Source organism: Oncorhynchus tshawytscha, linkage group LG30 (assembly GCF_018296145.1).
Source record: "Oncorhynchus tshawytscha isolate Ot180627B linkage group LG30, Otsh_v2.0, whole genome shotgun sequence".
Taxonomy (NCBI): domain Eukaryota; kingdom Metazoa; phylum Chordata; class Actinopteri; order Salmoniformes; family Salmonidae; genus Oncorhynchus; species Oncorhynchus tshawytscha.
Window position 1 is genome coordinate 17,341,649 of NC_056458.1, and position 25,270 is coordinate 17,366,918.

Below are 25,270 nucleotides of genomic sequence, written 5' to 3' on the forward strand. Positions count from 1 at the left end.
TTAACCTGGGCCTCTGTCTGTGTTAACCTGGCCTGGCTCTCTGTGTCATTAACCTGGGCCTATGTCTGTGTTAACCTGGCCTGGCTCTCTGTGTCATTAACCTGGGCCTCTGTCTGTGTTAACCTGGCCTGGTTCTCTGTGTCATTAACCTGGGCCTCTGTCTGTGTTAACCTGGCCTGGCTCTCTCAATGTTTTAACCTGGGCCTCTGTCTGTGTTAACCTGGCCTGGCTCTCTGTGATAACCTGACCATGGGTCTGTCTGTTAACCTAACCATGGGTCTGTGTGTTAACCTGGCCATGGGTCTGTGTGATAACCTGGCCATGGGTCTGTGTGATAACCTGGCCATGGACCTGTGTGTTAACCTGGCCATGGGTCTGTGTGTTAACCTGGCCATGGGTCTGTGTGTTAACCTGGCCATGGGTCTGTGTGTTAACCTGGCCATGGGTCTGTGTCTACCACTGTGCACTAATCTTACTGGAAAGACTCTATCAGTATGAGCCATTGGTAAGCCGTTTGAAAATCTTAACATTAGAATTGTTGAATCTCAGCACTGCATAGAGGGACCATTGGAAACATAGTAGTATAGGGAGAGAGTTTGCAGAGACATGACAAATTATTCAGTGGGAGATGCTCAGCATCTTTTTACAACTAAAAACAACACCTGGCGGGCCCAAGATGACAAATGCGTGAAAGTATAACTGCCAGACTTGAATCCATTACTGGCATGGGGTAGCATCTGTGGTTATCAGACCCTTGTGAGGCACATTCAATTTATTTTTTTCCATTTCTGTATGCAGAGAAAAGGAAAACACATCCCATCATATGAAATGAAATGATGTTATTTCTAAGAGGCCCAGGTTATCAGAGCTTTCTCTCTGCTCAGAGTGCGGGCCACTGGCCCAGAGGCTCTGAGGTGATTAAACAGAAGGGATCACTGCTAATGCAGGAGATTCACTTTCAGTCCACATCCACATCACCTGATCCATCTGCTGCAATCAGGGCTCTAAATGGGAGTATATGTGACACTGAGTCTTTCTTCTCAGGAGGAACAACTGAATTCCCAGAGAAACACTGAAATCACAATTTTAGATGAACCAGAAATCAGCCAAATGGTGGTGCTGGGCTACAGCATAGCAAACATAACGCATGATTGACCAGTTTCACTTAAAATAATGAAACACTACAGTATGGGTTTGTAGTGGGGCATAGCAGTACACCATTGCAGAGGTATGATGATGTTATAGAAAATGATAAGTCTTCAATAATTCAACCACTGCATAGTTACTGTATATTTGACTATATTACATCATACTGCACTCTGCATGCACTCATTCCTTTGTTTGAAGCCATATTGAGCAAAATTTGGAAAAACAGTGTGTTCTTAGCTGCTGAGCAAGGGAATAAAAACACATCTCCTGAAATGTTGCTTATTGGTTTAATTTACTTGAGGACACATACAGTAGAGTAAGTGTATGAGAGGCTGTAGGCACCTAATTAATAATGGATGCATACTAGGGCTGGGAAATGCCAGGGACCTCACCATACAATATTATAGCGATACATAGTTGCCGATACGATATGTTTTGTGATTCTGACAATTTTACAGTATGTATTGCGATTCGATACTGTGATTTTTATTAGGATTCGATGTTTCAAACATATTGCTCACCATATGTCTGCTGCAAACGAGTTTTGATCAGTCTGTCACGTCGGTATGTACGATTCGGGAGACAGGCGCAGGAATGCGTAATAGGGTTTTTTATTACACCCAAATTAAGGCGTGCCGTGCAAGGGCACGGGGAAGAAGACCAGACAAACATGTATACAACACACAAGGTTGAAACCCAAACAAATGAGCGAGGAGTACCTCAAATAAATAACACAAGCGCACAATGATTAACACACAGGACGAGACCCGTAATCATCTGCGCAATCCACAATGGTACGAAATCCAAAACACACAGCACAGATACTCACACGAACCAACAGACATTGTATCAATAATCGACAGCTCAATGGAAACCAAAGGGCACATATATACAAATACAATCAGCGGGAACAGGGGCCAGGTGTGCGCAATGAAAGTTCCAGAGGGATCCGTGACACAGTCATGGAAATAAAACTGCTGAAAAAAATGTGCTCCCTATTTAAAAAAGAATCTGGAGGATAAGCAATGAAGGAAAAATACTGGATTGTTGGTGCAGGTACAGCCAACTAGCGCAAAAATAATATTATCAATATTGTCAAAATGGTAAGATATGATATATCCCCAAAATAATATCCAGATATGTCACTGTATCTATTTTTTCATGAATTGTTACCATCGTTGTTCATGACTTGAATTTAGAAGCTGTTTCAATAGTTTAGCGTTTTAATTCATAGCAACATTAGCGTATTTTACTGATGTATTAGTCTAATTTCTGTAATGAACAGAGAAAAGGTTTCACCCTTCAGATAGACAGCAGATTTCATGATAAAGGGAAAAAACATTTACAGTAAATAGCAAACAGGAGTGAAGACTTTTAAGAACCTGTAATAACCTCCATACATATCAAGAGGGGTATCAAGGCCAATGGGGAGCTGCTGTATTTCATATCAAAGCAGCTAATATAAATCCTGATAAGAGAAACTCTAATCTGTAAAGCCATAATAGCACTTTATTGTGACTAGCCACAAGCGGCTTAGAAGAAAGTTGTAAATACAGAGTAAAGAGGTAGGTTGCAGAGGTGGAAAACCTGTGGTGATGAAGAGGAGGAACTGAAACTGGAGGTACTGAGGATGAAATGATGTTTTATGAATTTTATGAGTTATTTATTAGTATTATCCCTACCTGTCACGTCCGTCCCCGCCCCCCCCTCTCTGGTGCTCGAGGTCGCCAGGCTGCTCATCATTACGCACACCTGTCATCATCATTACGCACACCTGACATCATCGTTACGCACACCTGTCATCATCGTTACGCACACCTGTCATCATCATTGCGCACACCTGTCATCATCGTTACGCACACCAGTGCTTCATCGGACTCACCTGGACTCCATCACATCATTGATTGCCTACCCTATATCTGTCACTTCCTCAGTTTCCTTCCCGTGTCTGCATTGATGTTGTTTTGTTTCTCTTGTCCAGACGCTGTTCTTGTTTTGTTTCATGTCTATTTATTATTAAATCCCCACCCTGTACTTGCTTCCCGTCTCCCAGCGTCTGTGGTTACAGAACCGTTACAGAATGCAGACACCACAATTGGAAGCATCAGGGAGTTATTATAATTTGTTTTGGTGACATCGGGTCCAGGTGCCATTGCCGAAGCAACCAGGGATGTTTCAGCTGGCTCTTCAGGCTCCCAAGCCTCGGTTGGCTTGGTAGGGTCCCACGCCATGACTCAGCTGGCTCGTCGGGCTCCCGCACCTCGGCTGGCCCGTCAGGCTCGCCCAGGTAGGATGCCAGGTGGCGTCCCTAGAAGGGGGTACTGTCACGTCTGTCCCCGCTCCCCCTCTCTGGCGCTCGAGGTCGCCAGGCTGCTCATCATTACGCACACCTGTCACCATCGTTACGCGCACCAGCGCTTCATCGGACTCACCTGGACTCCATCACGTCATTGATTGCCTCCCCTATATCTGTAAATTCCTCAGTTTTATTCCCGTGTCTGCATTGATGTTGTTTTGTTTCTCTTGTCCAGACTCTGGTCTTGTTTAGTTTCATGTCAATTTATTATTAAATCCTCACCCTGTACTTGCTTCCCCGTCTCCCAGCGTCTGTGGTTACGGAACCATTACCCCTACCAAGAAAATTACTTTGAGCATACAGACAACCATATCTGCCGGTTTTCCTTCTGTCTTGCATCATATCCTGATTCATGTAATCAATTTTGCATGATGGATTGATTACTCGCACAGACTCAAATTGACAGTCCCACATAGAGTACTACCTGTATATACGGCCTACACATTTGTCTGTGAGAGTGCGTCTGTGTGTGTTTGTACACTGTATAGCATGTATAGCTGAAGGTGGGAGGTAGAAGTGATTCATAATTCTGGTGCAGGAGGGCATCCTGACAAAGCTTAACTCCAGTGTACTAAGAGGCCAGTCTGGGAAGGCGCTGACTGACTGACTGATGCAACAATAGTTTTTTCACTGCAGGGAAATAACCCCATAATCCATCTCACATACTATTACACTGACAGCCGCCAGGGCAGCACAGAGTGGGGATATGAAAGACTTCCCGAGTGATTCCACTACCAAGGCATAAACACAAGAAAAAATAAAACAGAATAGAATAGAACAAAACTCCACAGAGAGCTGGAGAGGAGGGAGCACTACCCACATACGGACCGAACAAGACTTCCCTGGCTGAATACACTTGAGTACTACGAACACAAAACATCAGCTACTTTATAACCATTTAGTATGACCCCCTTGATCCCTCATTTTGCTGACTTGAAACACTTGGGACACAACCATTGTTTTCTAGCTGTCATATCCTGAAACCTGAAACACCAGCCTCTCAATATAGGAGCTGACAACGGATCATTGTGATACATATTTTACAGAGAAAGAATTTCCAGTGTTCAGAATAATCATTGCCTGTGCAGAGCTGTGGTGTAGTGGTAACACTCAAGTCAGAAATACAATGCCCCACTGGAGACTGGGGTTAAATCCACCTACCTGTATCTGCTTCTGATTTCCAAAGTGTCTCAATAATAGTGTCCAATACCCAACAAAAATATGTTTAAAATGATAATCATTGCCCTTCCAATTTGTCTAAATTACTAAGGAACAGTAGTCAGCTAATACAGTGGCAAGAAAACGTTTGTAAACCCTTCGGAATGACCTGGACTTCTGCATAAACTGGTCATAACACTTGATCTGATCTTCATCTAAGTCACAACAATAGACAAACACAGTCTGCTTAAACTAATAACACAAACAATTATACGTTTTCATGTCTTTATTGAACACACCGTGTAAACATTCATAGTGCAAAGTGGGAAAAGTATCGGTGAACCCTTGGTTTTAATAACTGATTGACCCTCCTTTGGCAGCAATAACCTCAACCAAACGTTTTCTGTAGTTGCGGGTCAGACCTGCACAACGGTCAGGAGGAATTTTGGACCAGTCCTCTTTACAAAACTGTTTCAGTTCAGCAATATTCTTGGGATGTCTGGTGTGATTCGCTCTCTTGAGGTCATACCACAGCATCTCAATCGGGTTGTGGTCAGGACTCTGACTGGGCCACTCCAGAAGGCATATTTTCTTCTGTTGAATCCATTCTGTTGTTGATTTACTTTTGTGTTGTGGGTCGTTGTCCTGTTGCATCACCCAACTTCTGTTGAGCTTCAATTGGCGAACAGATTCTCCTGCAAAATGTCTTGATAAACTTGGGAATAAATGTTTCCGTCGATGATAGCATGCTGTCCAGGCCCTGAGGCAGCAAAGCAGCTTCAAACCATAATGCTCCCTTCACCATACTTTACAGTTGGGATGAGGTTTTGATGTTGGTGTGCTGTGCCTTTTTTTCTCCACACATAGTTTTGTGTTCCTTCCTTCCAAACAACTCAACTTTAGTTTAATCTGTCCAAAGAATATTTTGCCAGTAGTGCTGTGGAACATCCAGGTGTTCTTTTGCTAACTTCAAACGTGCAGCAATGTTTTTTTGGCGAGCAGTGGCTTCTTCCGTGGTGTCCTCACATGAACACCATTCTCGTTTAGTGTTTTACGTATCGTAGACTCGTCAACAGAGATGTTAGCATGTTCCAGAGATTTCTGTAAGTCTTTAGCTGACACTCTAAGATTCTTCTTAACCTCATTGAGCATTCTGCGCTGTGCTCTTGCAGTCATCTTTGCAGGACGGCCACTCCTAGGGAGAGTAGCAACAGTGCTGAACTTTCTCCATTTATAGACAATTTGTCTTACCATGGACTGATGAACATCAAGACTTTTAGAGATACTTTTGAAACCCTTTCCAGATTTATGCAAGTTAACAATTATTAATCTCAGGTCTTCTGAGATCTCTTTTGTTAGAGGCATGGTTCACATCAGGCAATGCTTCTTGTGAATAGCAATGGCCAAGCTGTGTCAACCATAAAATAAAAATACATCTATCATGCTTTGCAAACAAATTATAGTGTTAAAAAACTAATGTAATGTTTTATTGTTGCATTTAACTGCCGAAAATTGTTATCAAGGTAATTTCTCAGTAAGTAACATCAGAGGTCAACATGTGGAAGAAGTCGGGGTTCAGGGATGATAGACAAGTTTCCCACTAGTAATTAACAGATGGGGGGGCATAGAAGTGAATTTTCTTTTTTGTATAATATTTTTTTTAAATGCATTGTATGTGGTAAATACCACCTTCCCACTTGGCTATGAATGCAGGGTTAGTGAACATACACTATATATTTCAGCCACATCCGTTGCTGACAGGTGTATAAAATCAAACACACAGCCATGTAATCTCCATAGACAAGAATGGCCTTCCTGAAGAGCTCACTGACTTTCAACAATGCACTGTCATAGGATACCACCTTTCCAACAAATCAGTTCGTCACATTTCTGCCCTGCTAGAGCTGCCCCGGTCAACTTTAAGTGCTGTTATTGTGAATTTGTTATGTCTAGGAGAAACAACGGCTCAGCCGCGAAGTGGTAGACCATACAAGCTCACAGAATGGAACAACCTAGTGCTGAAGCGTGTAGCGTGTAAAAATCATCTGTCCTCAGTTGCAACACTCACTACCGGGTTCCAAACTGCCTCTGGAAGCAATGTCAGCACGAGAACTGTTCGTCAGAAACTTCCTAAAATGGGTTTCCATGGCCGAGCAGCCGCACACTTGCCTAAGATCACCATGCATAATGCCAAGCGTTGGCTGGAGTGGTGTAAAGCTTGCCGTCATTTGACTCTGGAGCAGTGAAAACACGTTCTCTGGAGTGATGAATCACGCTTCACCATCTGCCATTCCAACGGACGAATCTGGGTTTGGCGGATGCCAGGTGAATGCTACCTTCCCAAATGCATAGTGCCAACTGTAAAGTTTGGTGGAGGGGGCCTCCCGAGTGGGGCAGTGGTCAGAGGCACTGCACTGCAGTTGCTAGCTGTACCACTAGAGATCCTGATTCAAGTCCAGGCTCTGTCGCAGACGGCCGTGACCGGGAGACCCATGGGTCGGCGCACAATTGGCCCAGTGTTGTCCAGCCTAGGGGAGGGTTTGGCCGGCAGGGATGTCCTTGTCCCATCGCACTCTAGCGACTCCTGTGGTGGCTTGGTTGGGTCGTGTTGTCGGAGGACGCTCTCGACCTTTGCCACTCCCGAGTCCGTACAGGAGTTGCAGCGATGAAACAAGACTGTAACTACCAACTGGATACCACGAAATTGGAGAGAAAAAGGGGTACAAGTAAAATAATACATTTTAAAAAACAGTTTGGTGGAGGAGGAATAATGGTCTGGGACTGTTTTCATGATTCCAGCTAGGCCCTTTAGTTCCAGTGAAGGGAAATCTTAACGCTACAGCATACAATGACATTCTAGACGATTCTGTGCTTCCAATTTTGTGGCAACAGTTTGGGGAAGGCCCTTTCCTGTTTCGGCATGACAATGCCCCTTGCACAAAGTAAGGTCCATACAGAAATGGTTTGTCGATATCGGTGTGGAAGAATATGACTGGCCTGAACAGAGCCCCGACCGCAACTTCATCGAACACCTTTGGGATGAATTGGAATGCCGACTGCGAGCCAGGCATCACTGCCCGACCTCACTAATGCTCGTGGCTGAATGGAAGCAAGTCCCCGCAGCAATGTTCCAACTAGAGGTCGACCGATTATGATTTTTAAATGCCGATACCAATTATTGGAGGACCAAAAAACCCGATACCGACTAATCGGCTGATTTTATTTATTATTTTGTAATAATGACAATTACAACAACAATACTGAATGAACACTTGTTTTAACTTAATATAATACATCAATAAAATCAATTTAGCCTCAAGTAAATAATGAAACATGTTCAATTTGGTTTAAATAATGCAAAAACAAAGTGTTGGAGAAGAAAGTAAAAGTGCAATATGTGCTATGTAAGAAAGCTAACGTTTCAGTTCCTTGCTCAGAACATGAGAACATATGAAAGCTGGTGGTTCCTTTTAACAAGAGACTTCAATATTCCCAGGTAAGAAGTTTTAGGTTGTAGTTATTATAGGAATTATAGGACTATTTCCCTCTATACCATTTGTATTTCATTAACCTTTGACTATTGGATGTTCTTATAGGCACTTTAGTATTGCCAGTGAAACAGTATAGCTTCCGTCCCTCTAGTTAGCGCTAGCCATTTCACTTCGGTTACACCAGCCTCATCTCGGGAGTTGATAGGTTTGAAGTCATAAACAGCGCAATGCTTGACGCACAACGAAGAGCTGCTGGCAAAACGCACGAAAGTGCTGTTTGAATGAATGTTTATGCGCCTGCTTCTGCCTACCACCGCTCAGTCAGATTATATGCAACGCAGGACACGCTAGATAATATCTAGTAATATCATCAACCATGTGTAGTTAACTAGTGATTATGATTGTTTTTTATTTTTAAGATAGGTTTAATGCTAGCTAGCAACTTAGCTTGGCTTACTGCATTCGCGTAACAGGCAGTCTCCTTGTGGAGTGCAACGAGAGAGAGGCAGGTCGTTATTGCGTTGGACTAGTTACCTGTAAGGTTGCAAGATTGGATCCGGTCGATCTTTAGTTCCAACATCTAGTGGAAAGCCTTCCCAAAAGAGTGGAGGCTGTTATAGCAGCAAAGGGGGGACCAATTCCAGATTAATGCCCATGATTTTGGAATGAGATGTTTGATGAGTAGGTGCCCACATACTTTTGGTCATGTAGTGTACTTTGTCTGTCTGCTAGCTACTGTATGCACGGTTTGATGTCATATATTAGGGCAATTCCACAGTAAGAGTGATACTGAGGCTAAGATTGTCCACTTTAAAATGTATACCAAACAAAAAGCTATGACTGCAAAGTTAAACAAACCATTCAACTCTATGCACAATGACTACTTTTAACAATTTCCACTAAACATTTTACAAAACCACATTTACTTGAAGAACAGTGAAGATGCAAAGTTTGGTAACAGAATGACTGTTTGTGCCGTCATTCGGTTACCAAACTTTGCATCTGCACCGTTCTTTAACAGTACTGAAAAATATCCAATTCCACTTGTGTTTGTGTATTCTCCTGGGGAAATACCAACGCTGCAACTGGCTCAAACTGAGAGATTCACTAGATTCAAACTTCATAGAATTGTAGAGCTAATTCTGAGACATGAAGTCATTTAAGAGCCCTCAAATGAATACTGGATGAAATATCCTGAGAGATGTCAGAAAAGCAAGCAGAGAAACAAAGGTTGCTTGGGAATGGGATCTAGGCTAGTCGATATGATTTGGTGACAATTGAAGCAAATTTAAATTCTGACAGACTATATTTTGCCCTGTATCTTTTGCTGGAAGTAAAGACTTGGCTCTCCAATAGACACCCCCGCCCCCTCCAAGCATGGTGTACTAGACTTGGCTCTCCAATAGACACCCCCGCCCCCTCCAAGCATGGTGCACTAGACTTGGCTCTCCAATAGACACCCCCGCCCCCTCCAAGCATGGTGCACTAGACCTGGCTCTCCAATAGACACCCCCCCCCCTCCAAGCCCCCTCTCCAAGCATGGTGCACTAGACTTGGCTCTCCAATAGACACCCCCGCCCCCTCCAAGCATGGTGCACTAGACTTGGCTCTCCAACCCCCGCCCCCTCCAAGCATGGTGCACCCTTGGCTCTCCAATAGACACCCCGCCCCCAAGCATGGTGCACTAGACTTGGCTCTCCAATAGACACCCCCGCCCCCTCCAAGCATGGTGCACTAGACTTGGCTCTCCAATAGACACCCCCGCCCCTCCAAGCATGGTGCACTAGACTTGGCTCTCCAATAGACACCCCCGTCCCCTCCAAGCATGGTGCACTAGACTTGGCTCTCCAATAGACACCCCCGCCCCCTCCAAGCATGGTGCACTAGACTTGGAAAGCTTGCCAATTGCCTACCCAGCAGAAACAAAGCAACACAAAAAAATAAATGAGAAGGTCTTAACAGTGCAGTTAACTGCATCCACCCTCAACTGTCAATTCACCCACTGACTTATGGAAGGAAAACACAGCACAGGGCATACATTTGCAAACAAAATCAAATACATGCATTTCAGTTAATCCAATACACCAGTTTCTCTCTGTTTACAAAACTTCAAAACAAGACAATGGGTCACTTTAGTACTTTCAACACCCCATAAATTGTTAAATATCGCAGATAATCATTTTATGAATGTATAGTATGTTGAGATATGTTGAAATAAATTACTCAAACTCATTCAAGTTATACTCCAAGATGATGATGGTCATCCCAATACGGTAGGTATTTTGGTCTCAATTCTTGCTCCAGGAATAGCTCATGTACAGATATAATATCGGTTGCAGCAAAGAATTTTCCTGCGCTTATAGATTTCCATCAATTCAATGAAAACTTGCAGTTCTCTTTCTCTCATTAGATCTCACAAACAATAGCCTACAGTAACCTTTTACACCTGCGACAAAACTGATCAAATTAAAATCCCATATCTGTATATGGCTATTTCAACTACCCATCCCCCTGTATGACCAGACAGCATTGCATCTATTCAAAACGTTCCTCATGTCTGGCAACAACTGCTGTGGCAGACTGACTGCATATGGGACCCTAAGTGACAGATCGGGAACTCCACATGGCCGACTAGTCCAGAACAGAGCACAGTCATAGGGAACAAAAGAGAGGGACCACATCTGAAAACATCTCAGCAACTCAGCTTGAAACTACCTGCATGGTGGTCCACATTTATCTCACTTTAGGAGAATGAACACAAGACAAAGCAAGCCAAATGACCTAGATAACATAGGGTTGGCTAAAAGCATAGGAGCATGTGCAGTGATGATTGGATGGATTGGCCAACATGTTAAAATGTTGACATCTGTAACGATCATTTCATTATTATTATCATTATTATTATCATTTCATCATACCATTCTTTTTCTGATATCAATAGTGATAGTGTGAAGGGAAGAGTGTAATAGCTATGAATTGCTATTACACTATTCCAAGTGACAGTCAGAGACCAAGCCCTGCAATACTAGTTAAATAAAGGTTAAATAAAAATAAAATAAAATACAGGAAAAATCTAGTCAGTTGCACAACTGACTGCATTCAACCGAAATGTTCCTTCCGCATTTAACCCAACTCCTCTGAATCAGAGAGGTGCAGGGGTCTGCCTTAATCAAGGTAATCAGCACCCGAGGAGCAGTTGTTGATGGGGTTTAACTGCCTTGCTCAAGGGCAGAATGGCAGTTTTTTCCCCCACCTTGTCAGCTCGGGGACTCGAACCAGCAACCTTTCAGTTACTGGCCCAAAGCTCTTAACTGCTAGGCTACCTGCCGCCCACGTGACTCAACCTCTTATGTAGAGTCATTTACAAGTATAGAGAAAGGATTTATGCTGAACAACGTGTGGAATCTGGAACTAAAAAGAGAGTCAGAAGAATGTCAACGTGATGTAGTCCTTGAGAGAACCTAACAAGAGGGGCCGGAGATCATACCAACAACAACCTTGTAAACAAAATTATTTTGTTTTCAGCCATTCATTTTTCTCCACAAAACATAATGAAGCAAAGGTGACATAAGTAACATACTGCATTTAACTTGGCTGTAAAGCCGAGACTTTAAAAGCCTCGGCTCTCATCTGGTTCAATAAGCAATTATAATGGCTACAGTTTGCGGCATGACTCATGATTCTGGATTTCTCTCAATGTTTCCAAGTGGAGTCACCGAGACAGACCAGGGCTTGAATCATAGCATCTATTATTTCTGCCTTTTAGACAATAATATATAGAGAGAACATATGGAGCAATCCATGTTATCCAAGGGTGCTACATTTATTTTATTTTCTGTTGTAAATAACAAATCATTTCAACTAGCGAATCCACAGAATGTGACATTTTCTGGTCCTGTTTTTCCCGTCTCTGGCGTCTTTTGTAGTCCAAGCCTCTTTGGCCCATTTGTGCTGCTGTATTAAGAGGCGAAAACTCGAGCTAATTGTGATTCAGCCTCTCCTCTCTCTGCACCCATACAACCCCCTCCACTTACACACACAGGCCACATCTCAAACAGAGTGGGGCGGGTAAGGAGGGTGGGGGGAGTGTGACAGAAAGGGGGGCTTTAGAACAGAGAAGCAGAGGGGTTGCATGCCGATTGCACAATACAGCCCATATAGGAGATGTCCTGGTTAGAACTGGAGACCTGACAATAGAACATGTTTTCTCCTTATTCCTTCAGGTGGGAACTGGGAAGGACTATATACCCATGATAAGAGGAGGTTCTGCAGTAAACAAGAAGCTCTTCCTTATTACAGTCAATAATACCTCCAGCATACACAAACAACAAACCTACTACTACACACACTGTGGAACAGTGCCATTCGTTATCCCTCTGACCAGTTTGGGGTGTTAAATAGTGTATTGAAGAGAACTGTCAACATTGCTGGCTGACCAGCCCTTCGTTCATTCTCCCATCAGCTTCCTCTTCTGTTTCACTCCAAATCATGAAGCAGCTCAAAAGACAAATGAGCAGTTATGTTCACCTCCTATGAAATATACCGGATGCATTATTAGAGTATAATCTAATAGAGTGTATGATTTAGGCCTTCATACATAGTGTACATTTTGTACATCATTGAAGAAATGTATTATATTCCTCCCAAATTTTCGGTGCAAAAAACCCCACTAAAAAACAATCAAAAACAGAATTACTGGTGACTGCATATATCTTTTTCCTCCATTGTCATAACTTATTTGTCATCATGCGTATGATTATCATTTTTATTTCAAATCAAACCAGAGGACGAAAGAAGGAAAAAAATTGTGACTGTAACAAAAGTCTACAGTTTCGCATGGCCCCCTGTAAGGTCTGAGCAAGCCCACCTTTGTAGCTAATCTCATGCTATTCTACACATTTTGCCTTAAGGCCGAGAGAAAATGTTGCCGTTTTAAAACTATTTTCCTGCAATTCTACACATACTACCATGGGGCAGAGAGAAACATGTACAGTTTTATAGCTAATCTCACACTATACTACACATTTTGCAATGGGACAGACAAGGAAATGTGCAGTTTTCAATCAAATGCATTTATAAAGCAAATTTTTCATCAGCAGATGTCACAAAGTGCTAATACAGAAACCAACCTCAAACCCCAAACAGCAAGCAATGCAGATGTAGAAGCACGGTGTCTGGGAAAAACTCCCTAGAAAGGTCGGTACTTAGGTATAAACCTGGAGAGGAACCAGGCTCTGAGGAGTGGCCAGTCCTCTTCTGGCTGTGCCGGTGGTCATTAAGGCCAGATTGTTCTTAAAGATGTTCAAACGTTCATAGATGATCAGCAGGGTCAAATAATAATCACATGTTCATATCTAAACATTCTTGCCATGGCTTATGACATGTTCAAATCCTATCTGGGGAGGCGGGGCGACCTCCAGGTCGGGGTAGGGTGGGGGGGTTGTGGGCTCCCAGAGCCCCTTGGCCCCCCTGCTTTGAGGGAGCTGCGTGGTACGCCAGTGAGCAAAAACTCAATCTGCTCATTAACATGCAAAGACCCCCATCCCAGGGCTTTTGAAATGAGTTCTTCATTTTAGTCACAAATGTGATAACTTTTCCATTATGAAGCACAAAGACTTCATTCTGGGGTGCCTGATGTTGCAAATGATGGAAATAAAAACAACTCCACACAGTGAGACGTCTATAACAAATCAACTCCCCACTCCATTCAGTTTAGAGTGTATCTTTACTGTGTAGTTGAGTGTTCGAAACATGTTTTCTGGCGATGTGAAAAGGACTAATATCTGAAAAGGAATAAAAGGCCATGTGAAAAGGACTTTAGCTAAAGTATAATTACTTTCACGTGAGATGAAAACGTACAGTGAATTCAGAAAGTGTTCAGACCACTTTACTTTTCCCACATTTTGTTACGTTACAGCCTTATTTTTAAATTGATTAAATTGTTTTTTTCCCTCGTCAATCTGCACACAATACCCCATAATATCAAAGCAAAAACTGTTTTTTAGACATTTTTGCAAATGTATATAAATAAAAAATGGAACTATAACAATTTCATAAGTATTCAGACCCTTTACTCAGTACTTTGTTGAAGAACCTTTGGCAGTGATTACAGCCTTGAGTCTTCTTGTAGGTGGACACTACAAGCTTGGCACACCTGTATTTGAGGAGTTTCTCCCATTCTTCTCTGCAGATCCTCTCAAGCTCTGTCAGGTTGGATGGGGAGCGTCGCAGCACAGCTATTTTCAGGTCTCTCCAGAGATGTTCGATCGGATTCAAGTCCGTGCTCTGGCTGGGCCACTCAAGGGCATTCAGAGACTTGTCCCAAAGCCACTCCTGCATTGTCTTGGCGGTGTGCTTAGGATCATTGTCCTGTTGGAAGGTGAACCTTCACCCCAGTCTGAGGTAGAGGTCGGCCGATTAATCGGAATGGCCGATTAATTAGGGCCGATTTCAGGTTTTCATAACAATCGGAAATCTGTATTTTTGGGCGCCGATTTGCAGATTTTTAAAAAACTTTTTTTTTATACCTTTATTTAACTAGGCAAGTCAGTTAAGAACACATTCTTATTTTCAATGATGGCCTAGGAACGGTGGGTTAACTGCCTTGTTCAGGGGCAGAACGACAGATGTTCACCTTGTCAGTTCGGGGGATTCAATCTTGCACCCTTACAGTTAACTAGTCCAACGCAATAATGACCTGCCTCTCCACATGGTTGATGATATTACTAGATATTATCTAGCGTGTCCTGCGTTGCATATAATCTGACTGAGCATACAAGTATCTAAGTATCTGACTGAGCGGTGGTAGGCAGAAGAAGGCGCGTAAACATTCATTCAAACAGCACTTTCGTGCGTTTTGCCAGCAGCTCTTCGTTGTGCGTCAAGCATTGCGCTGTTTATGACTTCAAACCTATCAACTCCCTGAGATGAGGCTGTTAGTGTAAGGGACGGAAGCTATACTGTTTCACTGGCGATACTAAAGTGCCTAAATGTCAAAGTTAATGAAATACAAATGGTATAGGGAAATAGTCCTATAATTCCTATAATAACTACAACCTAAAACTTCTTACCTGGGAATATTGAAGACTCGTGTTAAAAGGAACCACCAGCTTTCATATGTTCTCATGTTCTGAGCAAGGAACTGAAACGTTAGCTTTCTTACATAGCACATATTGCACTTTTACTTTCTTCTCTAACATTTTGTTTTAGCGTTATTTAAACCAAATTGAACATGTTTTATTATTTACTTGAGGCTAAATTGATTTTATTGATGTATTATATTAAGTTAAAATAAGTGTTAATTCAGTATTGTTGTAATTGTCATTATTACAAATATTTTTTTTTTAATCGGACGATTAATCGGTATCGGCTTTTTTGGTCCTCCAATAATCGCTATCGGTATCGGCGTTGAAAAATCATAATCGGTCGACCTCTAGTCTGAGGTCCTGAGAGCTCTGGAACAGGTTTTCATCAAGGATCTCTCTGTACCCTTCCCTCAATCCTGACTAGTCTCCCAGTCCCTGCACCTGAAAAGCATCCCCACAGCATGATGCTGCCACCACCATGTTTCACCGTAGGGATGGTGCCAGGTTTCCTCCAGACGTGACGCTTGGCATTCAGGTAAAAGAGTTCAATCTTGGTTTCATCAGAACAGAAAATCTTGTTTCTCATGCTCTGAGAGTCTTTAAGTGCCTTTTGGCAAACTCCAAGCGTGCTTCGGTCTGGCTTGATTGGTGGAGTGCTGCAGAGATGGTTGTTCTTCTGGAAGGTTCTCCTAATTCCACAGAGGGTTCGTTGTCACCTCCCTGACCAAGGCACTTCTCCCCCTATTGCTCAGTATGGCTGGGCGGCCTGCTCTAGGTTGAGTCTTGGTGATTCCAAACTTCTTCCATTTAAGAATGATGGAGGCCACTGTGCTGCAGACATTTTTTGGTACATTTGTGCCTTGACACAATCCTGTCTCTGAGCTCTATGGACAATTCCTTTGACCTCATGGCTTGGTTTTTGCTCTGACATGCACTGTCAACTGTGGGACCTTATATAGATAGGTGTGTGCCTTTCCAAATCATGTCCAATCAATTGAATTTACCACAGGTGGACTCCAATCAAGTTGTAGAAACATCTCAAGGATGATCAATGGAAACAGGATGCGCCTTAGCTCAATTTCGAGTCTCTTAGCAACGAGTTATGTTTCGCTGTGTCATTATGGGGTATTGTGTGTAGATTGATGAGGATTTTTTTTATTTTATCCATTTTAGAATAAGGCTGTAACGTAACAAAATGTGGAAAAAGTCAAGGGGTCTGAATACTTTCCGAATGCACTGTATACTACTTTCTTTGACCCTTTACTGATCCTAGAAATGAACATGTATCGGCATGCAAATCAAGGCCCGTTGACACAGAGGGTTAATTTCCTTACAGGAGGGGTGTCAAACAATCCGTCCCGCGGGTGGTTTGAGTAAAAAATGTAAAAAACTCAATATACTTTTAAATGACTAAATTCATACAGTGTCTGGACTGGATCCAGTTCGCTAATAATCACCAAAATGGAAGCTATGAAACTATTAATAGAGGACAATTTTTTTCTGATTTTGACAACGTTCAAGACCGAATGCAGCCCCTGTGGTATAATGAGTTTAACACCCCTGCCCTACAGTTTATCCTTCATAGTCCCTGGGATGGGAACCATTGTACCTATCCACTATGTATGACGGGAACAGTGTATTTCTGGTCAGGAGAAAGCAAACAGAAGAGCAACCTCTCCATGTATGGGGGTTAGGATATGAAATTCGGACCAAAAAAATCCGAAAGAGACGCCGCATAAGGGAAATATTTTCAGTTTACATGAGAGTAAAGGGGTGGAACACACACAAGATTGTACTAATGGCGTGTGCAGAAATTGCACACTGATTCTGTGTTACTGTACTATTCCACAGGTCTTAAAACCAGTTTACTTTGTTAATCTTGTTGATTAATAATGTATTTTGCATACCAGTGCACAAAAAAATCCAATAATTGAGAAAATAAAAGCAGTGAAATGATAATAAGCCATCTGGCTTGCTCTAGCGCATACCATAAGTAACAAGGAAGAAATTATATTTCAGATAGTGTTGTGTACAATACACATTTGGTTGACAGTGCTTAGGGTTGATTCCCATGTTCAATAACCAGAGAAATAAGTATGCTGAAAAAACACAATACAGAGGTCAGGTCACACTTCAATCATTTCAATGTGTCCTGAAGCCAAATACTCCCACTTTATCTTCTGATATGCTAACATATTCAGCACCCAGTAGCTTGGATTGTTAAAATATGAAAATATTAGGATGAATGAAATATATTTGTTAGAAGAGATTAAATATCATCCTAGACTCAAGGATTAAGGCCTCAGAAGGAGATTTATCCTGAGACAAGTGGATAAACTGCCATTCTGGCCAATACAATACACCGATGAACATACAACTCTGGTGTGGATGTGTGACTTTGAGCATATTGACGCCACATCTCAATCTCTGTGCGACAGTAAATATATTATTGGGTAAAAAATGAGTAGGGGACCAGTTAACCACCAATCTGAGGTTAGCATGGGGTTAGTCAGGTTGCATGGGAGGAGGCATTGGTTTCTCTTGGACAAATACAAACAATTGAAGCATGGCGTGGTGACTCACAGCTCTAATGAAGCAGTGTATTGACTCACTAAATTCCCCCTCTGTCTGCGAGGCGTGCATCCCAGCTGCCCCTCTGAATACCAATTACTGTACCGATGGGCTGCTCTGTCACTCAGCCCAAATGCCAGTGAGGAGCCAAAGAGCTGGTGTGTGTGTGTGTGTGTGTGTGTGTGTGTGTGTGTGTGTGTGTGTGTGTGTGTGTGTGTGTGTGTGTGTGTGTGTGTGTGTGTGTGTGTGTGTGTGTGTGTGTGTGTGTGTGTGTGTGTGTGTGAAAGAGAGAGAGAGAGGCTGGGGGTCAAAAGCTCAGTGGATGCAGAGAGGAAAGAACAGAATGTGTGAAGTTAGAGGTTTAGATTTTGATAACTGAAAATAACTAAATTACTTTTCAGTTCCATTTTCATATCCTATCAAAGCACCTAGTCTCAGAAGATCTTGGATATTTTGGAGTGTTATAATCTATTACTGCTCAGTGCTCTATCTATAGAACTAAATACTGATGAACCAAGAGGCCCAAAATGCTACAGAACATTTTCTAACTTATATTAGGTGTGATGGTGTGCTGACATAATTACATAGATTCAATGGCACAGGGACTACGAGGAGGAGATGAGAAGTATTTGGTCTCTTCAGCATAATCTCTACATGGAATTGGTAAAGATTCCCTGTAAAGTACTGTAACTGTCAGGGGACAACTATACTATATATACAAAGATATGTGGACACCCCTTCAAATTAGTGGATTTGGCTATTTCATTCATTAGTGGATTCGTTGCTAACAGGTGTATAAAATCGAGCACACAGTCATGCAATCTCTGTCGAAAAACATGGGCAGTAGAATGTCCTTACAGAAGAGCTCAGTTTCAATGTGGCACCGCCATAGGATGCCACCTTTCCAACAAGTCAGTTCGTCAAATTTCTGCCCTGTTAGAGCTGCCCCGGTCAACTGTAAGTGCTGTTATTGTAAAGTGAAAACGTTTAGGAGCAGCAACGGCTCAGCCGCGAAGTGGTAGGCCACACAAGCTCACAGAACGGGACCACTGATGCACATAGTGTGTAAAAATCGTCTGTCCTTGGTTGCAACACTCACTACCATGTTCCAAACTGCCTCTGGAAGCAATGTCAGCACAAGAACTGTTTGTCGAGAGCTTCACGAAATGGGTTTCCATGGCCGAGCAGCCGCACATAAGCCTAAGATCCCCATCCGCAATGTCAAGCGTTGGTTGGAGTGGTGTAAAGCTCGCCGCCATTGGACTCTGGAGCAGTGGAAACACGTTCTCTGGAGTGATGAATCACGCTTCACCATCTGTCTGGCCGACAGCAGAATCTGGGTTTGGCGGATGCCAAGAGAACCTGCCCCAATGCATAGTGCCAACTGTAAAGTTTGCTGGAGGAGGAATAATGGTCTGGGGCTGTTTTTCATGGTTCGGGCTAGGGCCCTTAGTTCCAGTGAAGGTAAATCTTAACGCTGCAGCATACAATGACGTTCTAGATGATTCTGTGCTTCCAACTTTGTGGCAACAGTTTGGGGAAAGCCTTTTCCTGTTTCAGCATGACAATGCCCCCGTGCACAAAGCGAGGTCCATACAGAAATGGTTTGTCGAGATCGGTGTGGAAGAACTTGACTGGCCTGCACAGAGCCCTGACCTCAAGCCCAGCCCATTGAACACCTTTGGGATGAATTGGAATGCCGACGGCAAGCCAGGCCTAATCGCCCAACATCAGTGCCCGACTTGTGGCTAAATGGAAGCAAGTCCCTGCAGGATGTTCCAAAATCTATTGGAAAGCCTTCCAGGAAGAGTAGAGGCTGTTATAGCAGCAATGGGGGGGACCATGATTTTGGAATGAGATGTTCAACGAGCAGGTGTCCACATACTTTTGGTCATGTAGTGTATAACTGTTGTTCAATATTGTAGCTCCTTTAATTCCCACCCTTTTGGATTTGTGGGAGGTCTTTGTATGATTTCTCTTGTCGTCTCTCCAAACAAAAATATAGGAGCTGAATACAGATAATAAGAAGAACTCTGAGTGGGCCAGGAGCAGGACAGTACAAAGCCTAGTAAACAGCCATTGATTTGAGCAGGGCAGGGCTGTTTACTAGGCTTTACCTCACTTCCCCTGACGGACAGGCCTGACAGCAGCTTCTTCAGCAAACTCCTTTTATTAAAAATGTGATTAATATTTATCCAGCATTAGAGCCTTGCTTAAGACTGAAACTAGACGGATTAGACGATCCCCCAGACAAGGAGTTATGGAAGAAGGGAAAACCAGCTGAAAGTAATTCTTCTTCTTCAAGCCTTAAAGATTTATCTGAATAATGGATGTATTGTGAACCATGGTTCGATTGTACTGTATGTCCACGAGGCTGGAGAAGGAAGGAATTTGAGGAATATCAGTTAATCGTTATTAAAAGCGTTATGCAAATGTCACTGACAGAATTACAGTACATAAAGGTAAATGTCTATGCCGTCAATATCTTTGTGGGAGAAGTGATATTTGCATTTTGTTTATCATATGCTCAATGCAAGGTAAGGTTGAAAATAAGATTAATGACTTCCCCTTAGGTGTTGCAAAACAACAATGAGTAAAACGTTTTATCCTTACCCCACTTAAAAAGGGTTATCAAACCTCTGACCCATGCACCGCTGAACCTTGACCTATGTATCAATACAACATGTCATTTAGAAAATGGTCTTAGAGACTGTAGAGTATGCTCATTTACTGAGAGGTTGACCTGAGAGGTTAACCAATATTCTGAGGTATCTGATTGTGAGAGACAGAACATAACTGCCATACCTCTGAAAACACGGACCCTATCCAAATAGAAACGTAAAACCTTGCTGTTATTTTCGTCTGGAACTTTTCTGATGACCAAGGTCATTAATGGTTGGCTGAACGACTCCTCCCCCTACACAGCTCTAGTGCATTAAACCGGAGGCTCCAGCTTCAAGGGGGAGAGGAACACAAAAGCCTCCTGTTATTCCTCTGTGCTGCTGCTTTCACCAGGACCTGTCTTTGCCAAGCCTCTCTGAGTACATGGCTCTACAACGACGGCAACAGGGCCCCTTTATAGAAAGATGTCTGATGGACAGCCTGACATTCTGCAGCAGCCCACAATGGCAACATGTACTCACCCTACAATATCAACACCTCCCCCCTCAATCTCCCTGTGAATCAAAAGCCATTTGTCACATATGTGTTAATAATAGAGCGTGCATGAGTCCTCAGCTAAGAGACATTGGTAGTAGGTTATTTAGCAACCAAAGCTGAGAGAAAAAGCTTTTTTCTAAAGGAAGAGATGCAACAACTGTCTTCCCTTCTACTAACTCTCTAACGCTTGGAGGCCTTAGGAAATATACAACAAGTCACCGTTGTTTTGACTGTGTGTGCCCTATTCATGCCCTATGGGTGTTTTGAGTGTTTTATACAGCAAGGGAGGAGCTACCAAAAAAGATACAGACAAGAGTAGTCCAGGACCACAGCAATGGGGTTGGTATCTGCCTGCCTGTGAGAATGATAGAGGAGCATTGCGAATGAAACAGGCCCAGCATGGGCAGCTAAAGAGCTCAGCACTCTGCTCTGCTCTAATGTCTGTCTGTCTGTCTGTCTGTCTGTCTGTCTGTCTGTCTGTCTGTCTGTCTGTCTGTCTGTCTGTCTGTCTGTCTGTCTGTGTCTGTCTGTCCCACTAGAGAGGAAGCTCGGCTCAGACTCTTTCCCTGCAGTCATGAAAGCAATCAAAAGGGGCTGAGCCACCCGTCTCCCGGGGTTGTTACCTTTCTGTTAATTACAGCACACTGCCTCCACTCCCTCTGACGCCGAGCAGCGCCGCAGTCACCGCAACGGTGCAGTACTGAGGGAGGGAGGGGGCGCTCTCTGAGGGAATGAATGAGAGAAAACCAGGCACAATAGCATTTCAAATCAAATCAAATTGTATTTGTCACATGTGCCAAATACAACAGGTAAAGAGACCTTACTGTGAAATGCTTACTTACAAGCCCTTAACCAACAATGCAGAATAAGAAAATGCTAAATAAAATAAATGTACAATATAGTAACACAATAAAATAACGAGGCTATATACAGGGGGTACTGGCAGCAAGTCAATGTGCAAGGGTACTTGCCCACTATTCAACAGGTTAAATCGTATGAAAACATGTCTGTTCATGTTCTGTATAGCCATTTTAACAGGGGTGAAATTCAAGTTGACAGCATACATACAGGGTCCTATATAGAAGACTGAAATGTGTTTAAATCAGTGTGACATCTGCCCAGGTATTGGTACAACCCCTCACCCAACCTCCCAGGCAGCCTCACTCCTCCCCCTCTGGCACTACTTTCAGACAAACACAATGCAGTGCTGTGTGCAGCCCAGCCTTCAGAAACCTGCTCTCTCTTTGGCTGAGAACCTTGGGCTGCTGAAGTAAGGAAGACAAAACCCATAGAACGGTGGGACAGAGGATACATTAAGAGGATGGTTGTTGTCTCACCCTGAACATGCCTCCTCAATCACATGAGGAGAGATGGGATGGGAGGACCAGGAAAGGAAAGAGGAATTGATGCATGGGAAAATAACCAGCATATTTCTTCAAAACCTTATTGCATCAATGGAGCGACCTGGGGCAACACAACCCCTTGGGACAGTAAAGGACACGTACTAGGTCTGGCACTGGGATAGGTAGGGTTTAGCAGGAACCATGCTTGAGTTGATATACAGACCTGATCAAATGAAAGGATGTTCAGGGCCTATTAATGGGGATACTCTGAACTAAATGAACAGGGTTAGTTTGGTCCTCTTATCTGACGTATTTTCCAAAACACGAAACCAATGAATTAACCTTCAATTTCAAATAAACACTTGTGCATAATTAAGCCTGATAAACAATTCCCCAGCCATTTCACAAAGGAATGTTGTTGAGTTAAAGAGAGTAGGAGCCCTTTATCCAGGCATTATTCTGGAAAGAGGGTGAATCATCTAGTTGAGCTGTCCCTCCCCTCAATCCAGCAGAGAGCTTGAAGTATGTTATTGCCATACATGTGAGAAGTAGGATAGATGAAACCTTACAATGATAATAATACTATAATAACAATGAAATAATTTGTGTGTCATTATTGTACACAAAGAGAGTATATTTCTGAGTGTGGCCGGTCTGAACTTATGTCACATACATATGTGAACTGAAATTGAACACAGCATCTAACCACAGGGGAAGATGAAAAGCTGGGAACTCAATGCTGAAAATAAATGAATCTGGGAGCACAGAGAAATGGTCGATTTCATGCCAAGGGGAGCACATTATTCAGTGAAATGTTCAAGTTTAAGCAGCTTGTTTACTGAACTAAGCACTGCCAAATACCGCAAAGGTTGTCCACGACCTGCACTGACAATTCTCATATTGCCTCTGTGTGTGTGTGTGTGTGTGTGTGTGTGTGTGTGTGTGTGTGTGTGTGTGTGTGTGTGTTTGTTTTGGGGGATGGGATGTGGGGTGCAGTTTGCAGGTGCTCTAATGCTCCAATGTAGGGTATCACTTTTAAACCATAACATTTAAGGAATGATGCCTCTTAATGCATTTTATAACAATTGATGTCCCTCTCAGTTTAAAAGTGAAGTAACTGTAATACATGAAATACATGGTTAAAATACACATTCCCCAACAGATGAATGTTGATCTAATGTGATGCATGAAATACATTGTTAAAATACACATTCCCCAACAGATGAATGTTGTTCTAATGTGATGCATGAAATACCCGCCCCCTTTTATTTCGAATGAAGCCATATGAAGAAATTGCAGACTACGTTGAATATTCTTCACGCAAGTGTTTCCCTGAACTGAAAAACCATATTCGTTACTGTACAACATTTAACTTACCTCTATATTCACACCGGCTGCGCTTTTCCCGTCGCCAGCATTTCAATTACACAGTTGTTTATTTGACAGATGGAAACTGTATCTTCTCCTCAATGCAGCAACCTCACCATGTTTTTCCCAAGCCCGGACTCCCTGTATCAGCAGGTGGACGCGCCTCCCTATGATGGAGACAGCGCGCCTCGGTCCCCCTACCACTCCATTTTATTCTACAGTCTTCTTTGTAATCCAGGAAATAAACAAAATATCTTGACCATTCCATGTGTCATGTGTAGGTCATGTTTTATAAAGCGCCATGGCCATGTTCATTTCCTATTAGGCTCCCTGGATTCATGTATACCGATACTGGATGCTGCTATTGTTATGCCATATATTTTTTTCCCAGATGCACCCTGTCCCTGACAACGACGGCAGGCTCGTGTCAGTTTGCTCCCCCTCTTTTGCGACCTGCCATAAAGAGCGCGCCCACAAATTCCACTCGTGACCGCGCTTCCACGTCGTTGACGCGCCCAGTTTAACGGTGCAGTTTGGTTCTCAAGGAAAATAGCTATTACAATGTCATCACACACGTTGAAACGTTAAATGACAAGCAGAGCTCTCTTCTCTTAAAATGTATTTTTAGCTATCCTGGAACCTAGTTTATGGGCTTATAAATTGGATGGATTATATTTAATAGAGTTTTACCATTCTTCCTAACATGAAAAGCATGATTGCAGCCTGCAATTCGGGGCGTTCCTGCATGCTACCCTACCTCGAACATCCCATTGGTTCCTGCATGAATGCCGCCCCTCGAGCACATGATTCATGCCTGTGTGACACTTTTGATATTCTGGATTTCCACTAATTGCCTGTGCAATAAAAATGTGTGTCAAAGGAGAAATAAAAGTATTATCTGAGTTTTTGGGGTGCAAGGGACACTATTTGTAGCTAGCACACAGTGTCCTTCGCTACCACCTGCCGAACACCTGCCCTCACAGTCATTAACAGAACTGCTGGAAAGCAGTGCCCAACAGACAGGGGAGAAGACAGTGCCTTACCGGTGTCCTACCGTTGTCACCCCCGCCTCTTCTTCTGTGGGGTTTATCGGCGGTTGGCCTCCTTCCGGCGCCGACAGAGATGGCCGCCTCGCTTCGCGTTCCTAGGAAACTATGCAGTTTTTTGTTTTTTTACGTGTTATTTCTTACACTAGTACCCCAGGTCATCTTAGGTTTCTTTACATACAGCCGACAAGAACTACTGAATATAAGATCAGCGTCAACTCACCATCAGTACAACCAAGAATATGTTTTTCGCGATGCGGATCCTGAGTTCTGCCTTACAACCAGTGTAACCGAGTGGATCACATGCAGCGACCAAAAAAAAAAAAAAACGACTCAGAAAAAGAGGGAAACGAAGCGGTCTTCTGGTCAGACTCCGGAGACGGGCACATCGTGCACCACTCCCCAGCATTCTTCTTGCCAATGTCCAGTCTCTTGACAACAAGGTTGATGAAATCCGAGCAAGGGTAGCATTCCAGAGGGACATCAGAGACTGTAACGTTCTTTGCTTCACGGAAACATGGCTCACTGGAGAGACGCAATCCGA

The 25,270-nt window shown here is 43.1% G+C and overlaps 1 protein-coding gene across 1 annotated transcript in view; it reads right to left on the reverse strand.

The window, feature by feature from the left end:
* LOC112228652 (neurite extension and migration factor-like) overlaps window positions 1-24,095 on the reverse strand; it is a 34,517-nt gene extending 10,422 nt beyond the window's left edge. The window contains exon 1 of the mRNA XM_024394151.2: window positions 23,690-24,095. The gene's annotated coding sequence lies outside the window, so the exon portion shown is untranslated. The remainder of the gene's footprint in view (window positions 1-23,689) is intronic.
* Window positions 24,096-25,270: the final 1,175 nt, after the last annotated feature.